The 19,342-nt window shown below is 42.6% G+C and overlaps 1 long non-coding RNA gene across 1 annotated transcript in view; it reads right to left on the bottom strand.

Moving 5' to 3' along the window:
• LOC141424607 (uncharacterized) overlaps nt 1-93 on the bottom strand; it is a 62,745-nt gene extending 62,652 nt beyond the window's left edge. Inside the window, exon 1 of the long non-coding RNA XR_012449480.1 lies at nt 7-93. This is a non-coding gene — a long non-coding RNA (uncharacterized lncRNA). The remainder of the gene's footprint in view (nt 1-6) is intronic.
• Between the last annotated feature and the right edge of the window lie 19,249 nt (nt 94-19,342).

The following is a 19,342-nucleotide window of genomic DNA, read 5'->3' as shown; positions in this document are numbered from 1 at the left end:
ACCCACCATCGTTTTCTAGTTCTCAGAGAGAGAAGCTGACACACAGGCAAATCCCCAGCTGCTTGGAGTGATGCTCTGACAGCCTGCCTTTGCCTGGGAACTGTGATTAACTGTCTTGACCAGGAGCGGCTGTTGGAGTTTGTGGTTTCTGCTCTGAATATTAAACTTGGCCATACAAGAGTCCTTATTGTGGGGAGCACTTGGAAATGGTAATATAAAATCGCTTTATATTTGCGGGGTTTGATTGCTTTTGATGATGCAGCTCTAGCTGGTGGGCCTCTTTTGCTGCTTGCATTTCCAGATTATAAATCATTCTTTTGACAGGGTATCTGCCACAACCAGGTCTCAGTTTCCGTGGTATCATTTTTTTATATTACAACTGGCAACTGCTCCTCTTGGCTGTTCATATACATGACCCATTTTGCTTAATTTATGAGAATGGAGTCAAAATCAATGCTAATAAAGGATTCCCCAACTTTTCTTGTACATGTCAAGGCATGTGAGGCTTTGAGTTTTGAGGGGACAGGGTCATGGATTGAAATGCCAGGCTCTTGTACAGTGTGGATAAACGCTGTGTTTACCAACACTGAAATTCAATCTTGCAAAGCCAACACGAAGCAAAACTCCAGTCACAAGTAGCCAATCAGTTACTAGTACTCAACCTTCAAGAGCAAAACAGCATCTTCTTAAAATTTGTGTCAAGAGACAAAAGCATTTGTTGCATCCACACGTAGGAAATACAGCTAAAGTCAAGGGCTTCGTTTTCCTCCTCTGAAAAAAAAGGTGTTGACTGAGAAGGTCTGTAGGCTGCCTTCCTGTTCTGACCTTGCTGTGGCTACAGAACTCACTGGTAGAATTAAAGAATAATAAGCACAGATGATGGTAATGAATGTAGGCTTCCCCTCCCCCTTTGTTGTAAACCTCAAGTTTAGATGCAGACCTGCGAGGCTTAGGAACCTGAAATCCCTTCCATTCCTAGAACCCACACACCAGCTCTACAGCGGAACCCCCAACTAAAGTGAAGCATTTCAAGGCATCTCCTGGCTGAGCGGAGATGCTCTGCTTTCTGTCTATGTGAATTTAGGGAAATATCAATTTGGAAGATAAACCCAGCCAGACGCAAGAAATGGTGTATGAGGTCTCTGAATATGCTGTTTGGAGTTTATGAATGAAGGAATCAATCGTTTAAAAGACTGCTTTGAGCCGGGTACCAGACGTACATGCCTGTAATCCTAGCTACATGGGACGTTGAGATCAGAAGGGTCACGATTCAAGGCCAGCCTGGACAAAAAAGTTGGTGAGACCCTCGTCTCAACCAATAACTGAATATGGTGGTGCATGCCTGTCATCCCAAGCTTCATAGGAGGCTTAAAAATGAGAGGATTATAGGCAAGACTGGCCTGGGCAAAATGTGAGACCCTATCTCAAAAACTAACCAATACAAATAGGGCTGGAGATGTGGCATAAGCAGAAGAGTGCCTAACTAGTATGCACAAACCCCAGCACCACCCCCAAATAAAATATAATAAGGCAAAAGATTGTTTTGAAAGAACCTTGCCCTAGAAGCTTTAACTAGCTCTACTCCCAGAGGTCTGGCGTATTCTTGCCTCCCTTAGTTGCTTTTCCTAGGTCAATGCTTTTCTGACGTTCCATCAGTTATACTACATAGCAGAAACTAGGAGTGGCCTAAGACTCTCCATTACCTGGAAGTGGTTTTCAAATTAACCAAGTTCAGCATTTTCTGAACAATTAGTTTCCATTTCCCATATGACCACACCTCACCATCCAAAAGAGAATTTGTATAGATTTCAAGTATAACCAAAGTATAATTGTAGTGTAACCAGAGAAATCTGATACAAAACTTGTGTTGGAAACCAAAAGACATTGATTGTGAGCCAAGTCATCTCAATAAAGTAGCTCCAGTCTCCTGGCTTTGTTTGTTGATGGGGTCTGCACACTTTACAGCTCTCCAATGCATGGAAGATAAGGCTTACTTTACTAAGCACAAGAAAATTTCTGATGGATAATTGTGGAGTGTTGACATTGATTGGGGGAGATTTTATTTAATCACTGGATTTTAGGACTGAAGAGGATTTGTAGACAATTATTTCAATCTTTCAGATGAGAAATTGAGACCCATATAGCAAAATGTCTTGGGCAAGGTCACAGAGGCAGTGTAGAATTAGGAGTATACCCCAAGGTTGCCTGATTCGTGTACAATGATTTTCAAGCTCTCTTGACCATGCACGTGGGTAAGCAATGCATTTTCCACAACTGAAACAAAATTTCAAGAAGGGACTCTCATCTTCACTACCTGTGATGTGCCCTGAGTCCTTCTGTTTTCTTCTACTCTCTTTCACTTATTTTTTTCAGTTTCCTGAACTGCTTATGGTTATCACCTACAGTTTAAAAAACTTCTCCAATGTTCAAGTATTGCTTATTATAGTTCCTTAATTAAGATTTTCTACAGTCACCCAAAGTGGCATTAAACAAGACCCCTATCCAAATACAGGATTCTGCTGGCCTGCCACACTGAGTAGAAAAACAAATTTGATGCCTGTAAGAAGGTATCAGTTTCCTTTAATATTAAGTGACCGGAAACACTTAAAGGACTGGAGCAAACAGTACAAGAGCCAGAAACAACAATTCTAATAATAGCAAATTGTTCGGACAGTCCAGTCTGCTACTCTGCAGAGATGCCTATGCGGGCTTTCAGGCACATTTTAGGACTCTTTGCTTTGGAATAGATGGCTTTTGTTAATAACTGCCCCATAAGGCAGTGCAGTATTTGGGTTTATTTGGCTGACTGCGATGGACACCCGAATTCAATATCCCGGTTTCACTAGCAGGAAGAAAGATATTTTTTCTGAGAAGCTAAGCCAGGCTGGCTAACCTATTAAAGGAGAAGCACTTGCAGAGTGGCTTTGGGGTATTTGCCTGTGGGCTTTCAAATGATACCCTCGGGTGATCTGTGCCTTCAATCCCCTCGCTAGTGCAAAGCACATGAAATCCCAGCCTCAATGTATCCATCATGTAACATGCAGCAGGTATTCTTGCTCTCCAGGGTGAAGAACAGAGCCTACGAGTCTGAGAGGCGGAAAGTCCTCCAGATGCCAGGAACAGGAATCATGGAGGCAGTTCTCAGAAGACAGACACTGGCCTTGGCCAACTCCTGGCCGGTCATGATATGTACACTTCCCGTCTGAAGTGGCGGCTGGCCAGCAGCAAGGCCACACCATACAGGAACTCCCTTTGTCTGTTTCCTCCATGGGACCAGGCATGGACTTGCATCCCATCAGCTCCCATCCATCATCAGGATTCCAGCCTGGGGTTCATCCTTACAGACCGGGGATGGAACAGCCTGGCTTCTTTCTGCAAATTCCCAGGCCCCCATCCTCTGGTTATTTGGAGCCAGCCAAACCTTGTTTTCCATTCAGGGCTGATTTCTGGCAGAAGTCCCATTCCAGGACTGCTGCACTGACAAAGGTTAATGGGTACCATTTAGCCACTCTCTGCAGCACTGGTTTGATCTTCTTGGCTCTGCTACTCTCCCTCTTCTTGGCATGAGAAAATTCAGCTTTTGCCCTTTATCTTGTTATCCAAGAGCCTGAGTGCCAGTGACAGCCGTGGCTGCAGAAGCTGCCCCTCTCAGTCCTGGCAGAGTGGTAAAATGAGACCGACACAGGCAACGTGCACGGAGCTCCTCATTTCCCCCTCAACAGCCAGCTGGCCTGCTGCTGAAACCAAAACCAATCTGAGAAGACACACAAGTGGTGCCTGGTACTGCCTTGCTTCCTCCTCCTCCACCAGGGGCTGAAGAAGTAGCTGCTTGCTGTGAGCACAAAAAGCTGATTAAATCTGCCCTAAATCTAAAGAATTCTTGACTATATTGCTTCCTAAGTCCCTATAGGTACATCAGCCCACACAGCTTCATATGACCATGAAGGAAAATGCCAAGGTCAACTTAACAAATACACATCTGTCCCAAAGGCCATGCTTCCACAGCCAAGATGCACTTGGAAGGCTCCTGACCCTGCCTAAGACCCCACAATGGAGAGGAGGAACAAGAGGAGCACATAGTGTAAAGTCACATTACTCTTAAAAGTGCCATAAGGGACAATAAAGTCCAGCAGAGCACCTGCCTCTGTAGAAATGAGGACTTGGCGGACCACCCAGAAGGGCAGAGTCTCCTTCCACCTAAGGCCAAATCGCTGCTTCTTTGAGCTCCAGATAAAGTAGTTGCTTAGCATTAGGAACCCAAGATTTTTACTAAGAAAAGCTGGGCCTGGGAAATACTGAGGATGCTATGTCACCCTGGCAGAAGCCCACAACGGGGTGGCACAAGGAATTGCTGCACCAGGCAAATGTATGTGACTCACTTCCCATAGAGACACCCCCTGCCTGGCCTCCTTTCTCCTTTTTCTCCAAGCACACATTTGAAATTTGCCCATGTTAAATGTGCGTAAGAAGTAGCTTTACTTTGTGGGGTTTTGAGAATTTTCACTCCTGAGTTTAGCTGGGAAGGGAGCTCAATTTCCTCTTGAAAGCTCCACCCATTGCTTCCCCTTGAAGATTTGAAAGTAAATCATTTCCATTTCCATCTACGTAAGTTCCTAAAGTTCAAACAAATTTGGACAAGTATATTCTGAAATCAAAATTCTGTTTGTGAAGAGAACCAACAGCTGTGTGGGGTCTCACAGTGCAGCACAGGGCCTCAGTCTAACCAGCTCTGAAATGGGCATGGTAACACCTTCCTCTATAGAAAGGGCAGAATCAGTTAATTAATTGGCTTCCTCAGAGCAGAAGCTGTGTCATCCTCTTCAAAACCTTAAGATGAAAGGTGTGAAATGATGTCGTTGTTTCATAAATTGCTACATCAAACAGGAGACGCCTTTAAACCTACAGCAGGTAATTATCATAAAAATAGCACACTGTTAAAACTCCCAGGAAGACTTGGGTACCTTTGACTATAGGGAGCAAAAGGTTCTGAGCCCAAAATCCTGCCTGCAACCCCCCTTCCAGGACCCAGCCACCACTGCCCCTCCTGAGATGTCCACAGCAGCCTCACAGCGCTCCGAGTTTCTGCCCAGCCACCTTGCCTGTCTTCCTGAGTGGACTTTGCATTTCTGCCTCACAATCCTCCAGTCACCTCCCACTTTGCTTGGATTAAAAGCCCAAGTCTCTTCAGTGACCGGCAAGACCCGTTACCTGAGGCCTACCTGGCCAGCTGTTACCTGTGTCACCTTGGCCTCTACTACTGCCCCTTACCACTCATTTCCAGGCCCGCTGACCTCACTGTGACCCTCACCACGACAGCAGGCTCCTGCTGTGGTCTTGGCGTCCCCTCCTCTGGGGTTTTGCTCAATGTCATCTGGTCTTTTCTGACCATCTGGTTCTAAATCACACATGTGTTTCTCCTTCCCCTTTCCTAGTTTCTTGTTCTCCATAACTCTTATCCATCTGACCCGCCTGCTTATTTTCTGTCTTCCCACGGGGATGATGCCAGCTCTACAAAGGCCAGCATTTTGTTCTGTTTTGCACCCTGCCACCTCCCTGGAGCCCAGGGCAGTGCTTGCCACATGGAGGTGTTCAATAAAGATTTGTTGGCTGAACACATAAATTACAAGTCCTTCCAAATCTAAAGTTGTTTTTATACTTTGCCTTCGATTATCCTAGTCAGATCTTCTTTTCATTTCTGCAGCTACCCTTTGGACTATTTTTAGATACTCCCATCTGCTTTCCTCTGTTTGGCAGAGGTAGGGGAGTCCAAAAGAAGATGCCATTTGACTGAACTCTTACTCTGTTCTGTGAAGGTGGGGCCAGTGCCTTCTACTCCTTTCCAGCTCCTTTCTTTGCAGTATGTGCAACAGTCCTGGGTAGTAGTTAGGAGCTTTGTGGTAATAAATGAATAGTTAGACTTGACTTTCCACTGTTTTGTGTTGATCCAGTGGAGCCCTTCCTGAAGATGATCTTAGGAACAAAGTCTTAACAAAGGCCCTTGAGTTGCAAGTAGCAGAAATCCTTTCTATCAGACGAAAGCAATGTGAGTTTTATTGGAAGCCACAGGGATGTCTCAGTGACCTTTAGGAAAGTTGGGACTTGTAGGTGATTGAGATCATGACCTAGACACCTGCCATAAGCAACATTTGCTCTGTGGTTCTGTGGTCTCTCTTCCCAGCTGGCCTTCTTACTCCTGTTTCATGTCCCACTCTCTATCTTCAGCTAACATTTTCTATCTTCTCCATACACATGGAGTAGACACCACTCCCTCAGGTGACTCGATAGTCTTTTCAAGAATGACATAAGCCCTGCAACCCAGAGTTCCTATTCCTAATTCCAGGGACAGAAAATCTGATCAACTGACTTGGGACAGACACCTCTCCTGATTTGATTTTTGATAGCGATAGGGATGAAGACTTTGACAGGCAATAACTTACCCATGTTTTATTTTCACTGTTTATTATGTAACATCATTATTGGGTCTAGGACCACATTCTAAAATTAGAGACATGAACACTTCTGCAGAAAAATGTATGAATAGTCATAAAATGTTACACAAAAATTATTTTTAAAGTTTCAGTTTAGGCCAGGTCACATGAGTTCAAATCAGGTTTATATTTGTCCCAAATGAGTTAGAAAACCTTTTGGGTTTTTGGAGTCATTTGGATTCCTAATTGAAGAGATAGAGTGACCATGTAATTTATCAACCCTACTTCATTTCTGAGAGAAAAGGGAGGTGCTATTAAGAATTACACTGAGAGGACTGAAACTGCAGAGGTGTAGGTTTTTAATCTCCCTTCCCCCTTATAATTATAGCTTAGCAACTAGTGAGTGAGAGCTAAACCCTATAGACAGGATCTACCAAGAGAACTGGGTGACAGGTAGATCCATAGGCTCCAGAAGCAAGTATGTCTTCAAAGCTACAAGATTAATGATGTCTCTGCATAGGAAGACTCTATGGGCACCAAATGGACCAAAGGAGGCACATTCTGGAAATGTGGCAGCTCACTTTGAAAATAGCAATTAAAAGTGAGATTTTGCACACTGTAATTCTCAACAGAACACAAGGGTTTGTGGGAAAGGTCTGCAGAGGGTATGGGCCCTGTGACCTCCCAAACAAACAAAGCAAAAACGTCCTCCAGGTCTAAGCTCCTCATTGAGGAAAATGTCAGGAGTATAATTCAGAATAGGACAGGAACAGCAAAGAAAAAATAAAATCCAGATGAAACTGTGGATAAGCAAGGTAGGGTGAAAGTTCTCTTAAATACGAAGCCATGTTTTTAAAATAATTTTGTTAAAAACAGAGAAGGAAGCCTAGAGCAATGAGACTCAGGAAAATACTCTGACTCCCCCCAGCCCCACCCAGAGGTAAAGGAAAACTAAGCTGATGTAATGGCCAACAAAATAGGAAGTAGCAGGTCAGAAAAACATGGCCACAAGTTGATAAGAAATGCAACTTAAATAATTCAAAATGAACTAAAAGAAATAAATGTCATAAAATTACTAAAAAATACGAGAAAATCATAGGCCAGAAATTTTTTTAATTCAGAAATGAAGTTGTAAAAGTCAGGAAAAATTCAGAAATAAAATAATAAATCACCTCATAAATGAAGACCAAATTGTAAGAAATTTACAAGTAAACAACACCTAACAATGCCTTATAAGATATAAAGCCAAATGGGCAAAAAAGTTTAATAGAAAAGAAATAAAGAGATTAAAAGGATTGAAAAGAAAATGACAGATGTAGGAGATAGAAGGGCAAAAAGGCAACATACGTATAATAGGAGTGTCCCATACCTTGAGAAAAGAAACAAAAGCAGTGAGCAGATCAAAAACTGAAAACAGAGTCTGTGAAAACTTTCCTGAAATTTCTCCTACAAATATATATTGAAAGAGGAAGGAAGGAGGGAAGGGAGGGAAGGGAAGGGAAGGAGGGAGGGAAGGGAAGGAAGAAGGGAAAGAGGGAGGGAGGAAGGAAGGATTGAATCCATGAAGCAATAATGATGCAACTATAATAAATTGAAAGGAAAAAAGAGATGCAGAGGGAACGTAAGATGACAAGAGACGTTGCAGTTCTCGAAATGTGTGCTCTTATTTGAAACCTCGTTCCAATCAAAATCAAACCCAACTAAAAACACTGAAAAAATTTACAACACTTATGAGAAAAGTGTAAATGTTAACACTTTCTTGATACTTAATTATATTAAGGAATTATAGTTCATTATTCTAGGTATGCTATAGTATTGAATAAATGCTTTTAAAAATGTTATTTTTTATAATTATGATGTCTAGGATTTGTTTCAAAATAGTGCAGGAGCAGATATAGAAGACATGCACCTTTATTTTATTCTGTATATTTTTGTATATTTTGGAAATTTTCCAAAGTAAGTTTTTAAAAGATTTTACATTAACATAACAGACATAAGCCAGGCTGTGGTTCGCCCATGGATAAGGGGTTATGAAATATATTCCAAACATTGTTAGAGGGGCCCAGAGAAGGCGGCACAGTGGGGTCAAACACTGCAGAAAGTATCACTATGCCTAGCTTTCCAATCAGTTAGTATTTTTGATGTTATTAGCTAATCCATTTTTCTTTTTCTTTTCACCGGCCTCAATCCATGCTTCATTCATGTACTAACAATTTCTTATTTGAGATGTTCTGCCGTGTTATTTTCTTTCTCTCTTTTAAATTTAGCTCAGTTTCTCCCCCCAGAGCCTTGAGCACACAGGCCACTACAATTTGGCAGCTTTATTGTTGACTACATTCAATCATCATTTTTTAAGTCTAGCGCCACATTCCTTTAATGATTTAGGACCTTGCACGGTTTTAAACATCTCTCAAAGCTTTCATTGTAAATTGTGCTAAACATCAAAGGAGGTGAGCGATGCCCAGATGCTGTTTACCGCCTGTGAAATTCCCAGCACTAAACAGGACGGCAGCCCTCAACGGATTCAGAATCAGAGCTGGGCACAGAGAAGAAACCTGCGTTTGGGATGCTAATCCAAAGCCCAGCATTGGCTATAAAAAACTGCACTAGAAAATCTTTTCGGAAATGGACCTTCTACAAGTGATTCCTCTGTTTTGATTTCAAGTCGCACCAAGAAATGCAGTGACAAGGGCAGTGAGATCCCCTGAGACTGCGGCCAGCCTGGGGTTAAGGTTCCTAGGTTCCAATGGCATTTGTTTAAACCAGGCCCCGAGCCAGAACCTTAGAAAGGTCCTCCTGTCCTTCACACCGTCTTAAAACAAAAGCAAAGCAAACGTATTTGGCCATTCTGCCTCTTTTCTCTGCAATATCCCATGGTGGGGCTCTTGTTTCTATGCCAGAGAAAGTTCCTGATGTTTCTACCCACATCCTTTGATGTTGGGATAGTTGTGTAATTCTTAAAAGGATTGCTTTTGAAGATATATCTTGTATGTTTCCAGGCTAGATTTTCTTTAAAGGAAAACCATAAAGCAATTTCTGCTCAACGTATGTCACCATGACACTTTTGCTAGCTTGTGTCTCCCTGGTTCTTTTGGCAACATGAGAACAGTATTGGCCCACCTGGGACAGAATCTGTCAGGGAGAGTTCTCTATGCATGGCTGCAGAGAGACACCTGCCTTTCTCCTCTCATGCTGAATGGAACATATTCCTTTCCCACTGACACTCCTGTTTGTCTGTCTGTCCACCATGCTTCCGCTTACTCTCAGGTTCTAGGGGATAAGCATGCAGCCAAGGGCCTCCATCTCTGAAAGATTTGGTTGAGCACAGACTGATCCACGGTGTGGAAGTCATCCCTGGGGTCCCATCTCTGCAGCCTGGCAGTGAGTGACCCTGGAGTAAGCATGGGCACCCAGAGGCCAGGCTGCCTGCATGTGGGGTCTGTGACCTCAGGTAAGTCCCTGAAGCCGTGGCGAATTTGTCTGTAGAACAGGGATACTGAATTTCTCACCTCTGAGGACTGTTGTGAGAATAAACCGATATACGTAAAAGTGTCCAGAACAGTGATGAGCACTCCACACACCCCAGCTCTTTTTCACTAATGTTATTATTAACACTTTGGAACCTTCCTCACACCCTAACCCTTCAATGATCATCCTGGTTGTCCCCTCTCACCTCCCCGCCCCCACCTGCTCTTCTCTCATACTTCCTAGTCACCCTCTGCCATTTGAAAATAAAGAAGTATGCACTCCACAATCCTGACTAGCCTTTTAACATGTTGGTCAGACCTCATAGCACGATAGGGTCCCACAGAGTGATAGGGTCCTAGTGGAGCAGGAGACTTGACCACTTCCCCCTCTATTCCTGAAGGGCACAGCTTCCCTGGTGCTTGGCTCTTGGCCTTGCTCTTGCTACACAATGCTGGGATAATGTGAATGAGAGGAAGGGGAGACTGAGACCATAGGCACAGGGGCTGGGTGTGGGGGTCAGAGGAGCAGTGGGGCATCTAGGAACTGGGACAGGTTGGAAGTCTGAAAGAATTGATTTGAGGCATTTTGGAGAGAAAGATGAACAAAGAGAACATTACAAAGTTTGCCCAATGTTGGGTGTGCAATTTTCCCTCCACCATCCATCCTTCAAAAAAGGGTTCTAGAGGATGTACACACTCTCATCAAAGCTTCGGAATCTGGTTTGTGTTTCTTTTGGATTCTGTGAACAGGAAGGCCAGTATTTATTCAGGTTATAATTACAATAGCACTTAGTGAGTACCTACTGTATTCCAGACACTAGGCTGGGTGACTCTTACACAATGCCTCCAATCCTCACTGCCACTAGACGAAGTAGGTGGGCTGATTCCATTTTTACTGGAATTAGGTTCCAGTGAAGTTAAACAATTTCCCTCAGACCACACAGCTAAGAAGAATCAGAGGGGAGATTTGAACCCAAGTCTATATGATTCCCAAACTGGAGTCTTCCCATCACTCCAGTGAATCTAAACATCGAGTTTTCAAGAGCGTGGCTAAAGTTTCCTACAATGCTATTAGTTATACTATACTTCTAAATTTCCACAGTGTGCCTAACATAACACCCTGCCCATGCATGGCGTGGGTTCCTTGGAATTAAGACACTATCTCAGGGTGAGTAGATGTTTCTGATTGTGTAGTCATTAAAGTTTCATATCAAAACTTTACATCCAGATGTCAAAATGAAACTCAAGAAAACTGATCATTTCTCAAATATTTTGTTGTGTGTGTACACACTGGCGGAGGAGGAAAGGACTCTGAGGCGACTGTTTAAGATTTTAGTGCAGCTACTTAAAAATAAGTACATAATGTTGTTTGATTTCTGAGAGGCCTGAAGGAATAGTAAACAAATCATGCAGCCAGTCCTTTACCGAGCACTACCTGGGAAAAGCATTGTTTGTTCACAGCAAATATGTAACCACAAAACACATTAAAATGCAGGAAAAAATCATCTGACCAAACAAAATAACGACAAATCAGCTTGAAACTTGTTGCCATTACAGGGTATTAAAAGTGATCGTCTATGGGAGAGTTATGCATTACTCACCTACTTAATTGTGCACGTAATTAAAGGGGTTGCCACACTATGATTTATAGGTTGGCTCTTCTAATTACTTAGCTGTAGCAATTAGGATTTTCTTTGTATTACACTTCTTCAGGCCAAAGATGCTTTCTATCGCTCAGGCCAGATTTAGGAGAGCAAATCCTGGCTTCCAACCTGTTCCCCAGTGCCACCCCCTGGGCTGAAGTTGTTCCCAACTCAAGATCTTGAAGGTAAGTCCAGTGTCATTGGGAAGGGGTGGAGGAAAGTCACTGTGATGAAAGGACACAGTCTTTCCTTGGAAGCCCTGCTTGCTTTCAGTATCTCTGCAGCTCCAGGAGGCCCACAGCCTTGGAGACTAGGGGTTCTGGCTTCAGCCAATACAATGCCTTTCAGATGTTTCCTTTTCTTTTTTTCTTGCAGTACTGGGGCTTGAACCAGGGCCTTTACCTTGAGCCACACCACCAGCCCTATTTTTGTGAAAGATTTTTCGAGATAGGATCTCGCAAGTTATTTGCCTGAGGCTGGCTTTGAACCGTGATCCTCCTGATCTCTGCCTCCTGAGTAGCTAGGATTGTAGGAGTGAGCCACCAGCACCAGCTGGTGATCATTCTAGAGAAAAAGCAGCAAGATAGGAACCGACTAGACATGCAAATTCCATTTTTCAGACCTAGAGTAATCCAGAAAAGTATAATTTTTAAAAGACTTTAAGAGACCCTGCAGCATGATCAGGAAAGGGAAACCCATCCATACCTTACCGAAAGCACTCCACGCAACTCTACTGTGTGTGCAGGAATTCAAGGGATGGGTTCTGGGTTCAAATCTCAGCTCAGATATCTACTAGCTCTGTGACCCTGGGAGACATACTTAACCTCTCTGAGCTTCCCATTTTCTTATCTATAAAATGGAGCTAATGAGAACAGAGCTTTGAAGATTAAGCATGATAAAACATTAAAGCACGTGCTTAGCAGAGCTCTCAATCACTTAGCAAAGCGCTCAATGCATGCATCATTTGTAGTGTATTTAATGTTTCCACCCACGTGCATCACTCACACATGCAGCAAATATTCGAGAACCTACTGACTGACCCAGAGGGCCATGCTCTTTTCATTACCCTTCTCTGCCTTCCCAGGACATAAACCTTAAGCTCCTAGGCACAAGAAAGCCATTTATTATGTTGAATGAGAAAAAACTCAACGTTTTGAAGTGTCAAAAGGCTTGGATTTAAGCTCGTGTAAATCAGTTGAGATACAGAATAGATGTGCTTTTAGAAGCCACAGAGCTCTGGAGAACACACACACCAGAACGTCAGTGCAGAGCTAAGCCTCGTGGCTGGGGCTTCTCTAAGATGGCAAAGTGCCTCCCAAAGATTACGCCCCAGGACTGGGGAGACAGGATGACCTTGACTTCAATTCAGCAGATCCCAGTTGAGTCATGCTATGTGCCAGGCTCTGTGTGACCTCTGGGGATCCAGAGGTGAACACAACCCATGGAGTCTGTTCTCAATGGCCTTGTAGTCCAACAGGGACATGAACACCCAAGCCATTCCAGTCATGAAGGCAACTGAGGAAATGGGTAGCAGATGCTGCCTGGGGACATCTAGGAGCCATTGCAGAGCTGAGGCTCAGCTCTTGTCATTGTCATGAGGACAACTAGAAAGAATTTCATGGAGAACCAAAGAAGGCCCCCCGATAAGAAGTTCTGAAGTAACAACAATGTTAATCACAGCTACTGCAGATTGTCAAATTCAAGACCTATCATCAAACATCATTTTCTGTTCATTTAAAAGATTTTATTTTTAAGCTGTTCTGCTTCTCCAATTTGAAGGCCTTTCTCCCAAATGAGGTTCGATTAATTAACAGAACAGTGGTGTCCACAGCGTCTCAAACAATGAAGAACCCAGGGAAGACGCTCAGCAAAGTGTGCTCACTGGGATGTGGACCCCCAGCCTTAGCTCCTATTTTCTTCTGTGTAGACCAAAGATGAAAACTACATTATATCTTAGCTTATTTCCTTCAGCAAAGAGAATTGTGCGCTTTTTCTACTTATGAAAAATCAGCACTTGAGAAAATTAGTCTGTTTGTGTTGGCTGCATAAGAAAAGGTGGACTGGCTACCGTCACTGAGTGCCCAGGCTATGACATGCACACCCATTAACTTTCAATTAAATAAACAGGATTCTTTATCAGTAGAAACAAAATAGTGCGGTCAGCAAGCAAGCAGCCTTATTGGAAAAATTACCCTACTTCTCTCAGCGAGTCACTTAACTTTGCATTAGGGTGTTTGAGATTCTGATAAATGGTTGGAATGTTTGGAGTTCTTTTTAAATTTCATTAAACAGCATTTCCCTTTAATAAAAGTAAAAGGCTTGATCTCAGCAATTAGGAAGTGAGTTTCTCCTTCAACATTCTTGGGGGAAAAGGGGGTTCACCCAAGGTAAGAAAAGCATCTCTCAAAAAAAAAAAGTTCATACCAGCTCAGCACACTGAACATGAAATAGTCTGAACTAACAACTCATTCTAGCTTCCTTCGCCCAGGGAAGACAGTGGGACTCCCATGCTCGTTCTGCCCCCTGGTGGTTGCTTTTATGAATTTCACCAGGAAGGCTACATTCTAAGCAGGAGTGACTTTGTTCTTCAATTGCAGGACCCTAAACCACAGTCTTCCAATCTGTAGACCTTGGATTCCATTTTCTAATAAAATTGACTGAAATCCTGATTCTTATTTAATTAAGCAGAAAAAGGGGGTAAAATTAGATCCCAACAGTCAGCTTTACACGTGTTCAGAAGGGCTTCAGATGAACGGTACTGATGAAGGAATGCACCTGGTACACTGTATTTTTAAACCTTGAACACAGTGAATTTAACTCATCAGATAAGATCATTTTTAGTAGATTACTGACACACTGAGGCTAACTTCTATATGACTAGGGATAACAAAAGCAGTTTGAAGAAGAATTAGAAGCATGACTTGCTTATTATAAAGATACATTAACTAAATTGATAGTGGACAGGAACAAAGTCCAGAAACAAGCCCACATACACATGGAGACTTGATTTAGGAGAGAAGGGTGCACTTGTAAGAGAACTGTGAGAATTGGTTGTTCTGTACAAAAAGAAATGTAGATCGTGCCTCAAGCTAGGGAGAAAATAATAGATTTCAGGTGTATTATAAGCCTTAGAGAAACCAGAATTTTAAAAGTTTCAAAGAAAATATAGACTATCTGTAAATGAGATGCAAAAATACCTAAAACAAATGAGCAAGGATAGATGGGTATAATTATGCTTCATAAACCTTTGGTAAAAGTCACCTTAAACAAAGTTAGCAGATAAGACTAGAAGAAAATATTTGTAGCACACATAACCAATGAAATTTTAGTGTCCAGTCCATACAAAGAATTCCTATAAGTCAATTTTTAAAAAGTCAAATAGAACAAGAGAGAAGGCCCAGTACAGTGGTGCATGCCTATATTCTCAGCTACTGGGGAGGCTGGGGCAAGAAGACCTCTTCAGACTCTGAGTGCAAAAAGGGTCCAGGCAACACAGTGAAAGCCTATCTCAAAAACAAACAAGAGAAAAATGATAGACAGGCAAGTCACAGAAAAGGAAAACCAAATGTCCAATATCCTTCATGATCGATCCATGATAAAGAAAACACAGACCACAGCTAGAGAGAACATTTAGATCTCATGATATCAGCGGTCATTTTTAAAAAGGTGCCATCCAAATCCAGACAAAGACCAGGACGTGAGAAAGCAGAAATTCTCTACATTGCTGGTAGAAGCTAAAATTGGTACAATCACTATTTAATAAATAATAATAAATACATAATTAATAAATCTAATTGATACTATGTAATAGTCATCTAAGTAATAGCTATGGGGTTGATGACCTCACTTTTTTTTTTAATATTTGTCAGGTTTTTTTTTCTAAAAATGATGGAAAAAATCAACTTTGAAAAGGAAAATATACTTAAATTTTAAGATTATGATTTATAATACATGACTGGAAATCTTATATTACTACTCTGTTTTATTGAAGTTATTTACACAGGAAAACTGGATAAACTAAGATTTGACAAAAATAATTTTTAAGCACAAATCTGTTCAGTACTCTAGAGGCTAAGTTAGGAGAATCTTGAGTTCAAGGCAAGCCTAAACTACATAGCAAGATCTTGTCTTTAAAAAAAAAAAAAACAAATCTTGTTGAGCTGGCAGAGTGGCTCAAGCGGTAGAGCGTCTGCCTAGGAAGCATAGGAAGCAGGAGGCCCTAAGTTCAAGCCCCATTACCACTTGTTAAAAGGGATAAAGATGGCAAGCATAAAAATATTCTTTCATAGCCCAGTGCCAGTAGCTCACACCTATAATCCTAGCTACTCAGGAGGTAGAGATAAGGAGGATCTTAGTTTAAAGCTACTCCAGGCCTATCTCAAAAAACCCCACCACAATAAAAGGACTGGTGGGGTGACTCAAGGTGTAGGCCCTCCCCTGAGTTCAAACTCCAATACTGCAAGAAAAAAAAAAAAAGATTCTTTCATGCCCAGAGTCCATCTGAAGCAGTTTATGTTATGGGTTAATGTGACAGTCCCAAGACTGAACTGTAGGGTTGCACTTTGGCCGGGTACTTGAAATAAGTTTATAGGTCATGAGTTGGGCTAGTTTTGTCAGAGGAACCTCTTTCCTCCCTTAGTAAAGAGCGAGGGTTCAAGTTCAAGAGCCACGGCAGATCCTCCCTCCAGTGGGTTGACAGAAGCCCAAGTGTTCTGAAGACCCTGAACGTGGTGTTTTAACTGTTCTACTTTTCCACAATAAGCTTCTGCTCCTGTCTGAACACACAGCACGTATGCTGTAGCTTCTTAGAGGATAATTACCCTGGGAGCCTTTTTGTTGTTTTCTGACTTCTGGGATCTAGGATGACTCACATTTAGAGACTTTTTTGTGCATGCATACCTGCAGCCATGTTGGCAGTAACGAGATTGATGAGACATCATTGAACAATGGCCCGTCACATACTCCAGAGCCCATGACTTGCTCTGGCAGAACTCGGCATGGTGGTTGCCAGCTTGGGTTTGCGGGTTACACACACCCAAGAGCTCTGACACCGGGTGTAGCTGTGTAGCCCTTGTGCAATTACATAATCTCTCTGGTCCTCAGTTTGCTCATTTGTCAGTGGGGACAGAAATGTCTCTGTCTTAAAATTATTGGGAAAAATAAATGATGGATCTCTAAAGTATTTTGCATACCACCTGACATACAATAGGTGCTCAACAAATGGTCTTTATTGTTTTCATTATCATGACGCTTTGTACTGGGGATTAGTAATAACTTGGATGACTCAGGAGAAATGATCTTTTCTGACTAGGAATGATGCTCTGTGGTATGTTCTCAGAACAGTAAGAATGGCAGCCAGAGCTTCCCAATAGGGAAACAACCAATGATGTTTGAACAACTTTACCATCCATCAGACTCACCAACCCCAAATCATTACCCACCAGAGCCATTGCAGTTGGTCCTTTCTCTGCAGCAGCAGAGTCTGGTGGAATGTGTAATGCATCCCACACTCTCACTCAACCTGACAGCCTTTGTTCCAGGCCATCAGTGAGAAACAAGTACTAAGTTTGTGAGGTGTCCCATTATTTAGCAAGAGGGTTACCTGTCTTGATACCCAACCCCTAATCTGGAAAAATGGATGACCAAGAAGTCAACTGGTTGCCACAAAGCCACAGGATTAAGACCTAAAAGATTAAAAGAAATGACTGAAGTCAGAAAGGGCTTTGTTTAAAGTTGAGAATGAGGCTTCTCCACTGGCAAGTGTGTGCAGGTTAAGAGTCAAGTCACAGCAGGCGAAAGGTGGATAAAATCCATTTGGTTCACATTGCTTCCTGTAAGCTGAGGCTCTTGTAGAATCAATTTTCTAGGAAGAAAACTCTATACCATCTTCACCTTTGCTTATAGGTGGCTATCCTCAGAACTCCAAGACCTGTTCAAACTTGAAAAACACAAAAAAATAGCATAATAAACTATCATTTACACTCTATAAAGAATTTTCACTCCAGAAATCACAAACATATCTACATAAGAAATGCAAATTAAAGGACCCTTTCAGCTGTCTTTACCAGAAATTTCCTCTAGGGTATAAACTGCACCTAACAATATTTTCCTGAGATCCTGTCTCCAAGTCTCCAGAATGTTCACTGTCCTCTTTAAATTATAGCTATGTCAGATTAGAAACAGAAATATCATTAAGATCGCTCTAAGTTTAGCTTTCACTAGGAATTAATCACCAACTATGATTTCCTTGGGTGAGAAGACCTAAATGTTCCAACACTTTGTCTTTGAGGGAAAGTCATTTTTCTTCCTAAAAACCTAACTGCATATGTTCCCTTCCACATCTCTCTCTCTCTCTCTCTCTCTCTCTCTCTCTCTCTCTCTCTCTCTCTCGCTCTCTCTCTCTCTCTCTCTCTCTCTCTCTCCTCTCCCTCTTTCTCTAAACAAAGACACTCTTGTGTACTCTTAGCCATTGTTTCTGATGTTCATTTGCAGGACAGTTGGTGGAGTAGATTGTAAGAGCAGATTGACAAAAAGATTGTAGAATTTTACATGGCATGCCAACTGTAAAGGGAAATGTCTGACAATCAAAGAAATCAGTACCAAGTCAAATAACTTTACATATATGTAAATCGGTTGGAAGTGTGCCTGTCAGCCATCACTTTGTGTAGCTGAGGCTTGAATGCTGAAAAGTATTCAGAGCCACAGAAAGACTGGGTGAACCAAGGAAGCCAGTGCTTCATCCACACTGGACAAATGTCCAAGCAACCAGGATCTTCATCTCCCCCAACCTCCACAGCTCCCTGGGTCAGACTGCAAGTGTTCTTCAACATTCACTGCTTGGCATAGCCAAGCTCCTCTTACACACAAACCTGGGTGTGGTACCTGCCTGCCACCAGATTCTGTGGCCTAAGAAGGAAAGATCTATTTTCAACTCTTTGCTCGTGCCTCTTTCCTAGCCAGCTGAGACTATTCACCACTTTCTCATCCACTGGTTCCAGGCTACCCAAACCTTGACATGACATACTACACTCCGTGGTCCCTATGTGTGCACCCGCCCCCTACACCCAAAGTTCAGACCTTAAATCCTAAGGTCCAATGTGGAGGTGGGGCTTTGGGCTTTGGGGAGGTGATTAAGTATGAAGGTAGAGCCTTCATGAGTAGAGTTGATGCTTTCATAAAAAAAAAAAAAAAAAAAACCCACAGAGAACTGCCATGTCCTTTCTGCTACATAATGAGGCAGAAACCAGCAGGCAGGACCTCCCTCACCAGGCACCTTGATCTTGGATGTCCCAGCCTCCAGAATTGGGAGAAATGAGTGACTTGTTTATAAGCCACACAGTATATAAAATTTTGTTACAGCAGCCAAACATTCTAAGATGCTGACGTGCAGGTAGCACACTGGTACCAGAGCTAACCACCTGCTCTCCTGCTTACCCACTTCTTGTCCTGGCCTCCTTACTCTGCTACCCAGCAATGCCTGTAGACTCCTTAATTCTGCTGCCACCAAACTGAGTACTAGCTGTTTACAAACCTTCCTCGCTCTGCCCCTGGTCATCACGCTCAGAGTCTTTTCCTATGAGTGTAAGATGCGTTTTCTGGACACTGGTGCTGGGATGGAGTTTGGACTACACTGTGTTTATTAGGGTTTGACTCCTGGGAAAGGAGGAGAAAGAACTGTGGCTTGAGTAGAGGGAGAAGTCTCACAGACCTGACAAAACTCTGCCAATTTGGCAGGGGCCTCTGGAACAGATATGGCCTATTAAGAGTTATTCCCTGTAGGGTGAAATGGCCAGGCCCTGTCCTA

Source organism: Castor canadensis, chromosome 7 (genome assembly GCF_047511655.1).
Source record: "Castor canadensis chromosome 7, mCasCan1.hap1v2, whole genome shotgun sequence".
NCBI classification, from domain to species: domain Eukaryota; kingdom Metazoa; phylum Chordata; class Mammalia; order Rodentia; family Castoridae; genus Castor; species Castor canadensis.
This window is presented reverse-complemented; position numbering and strand designations above follow the sequence as displayed.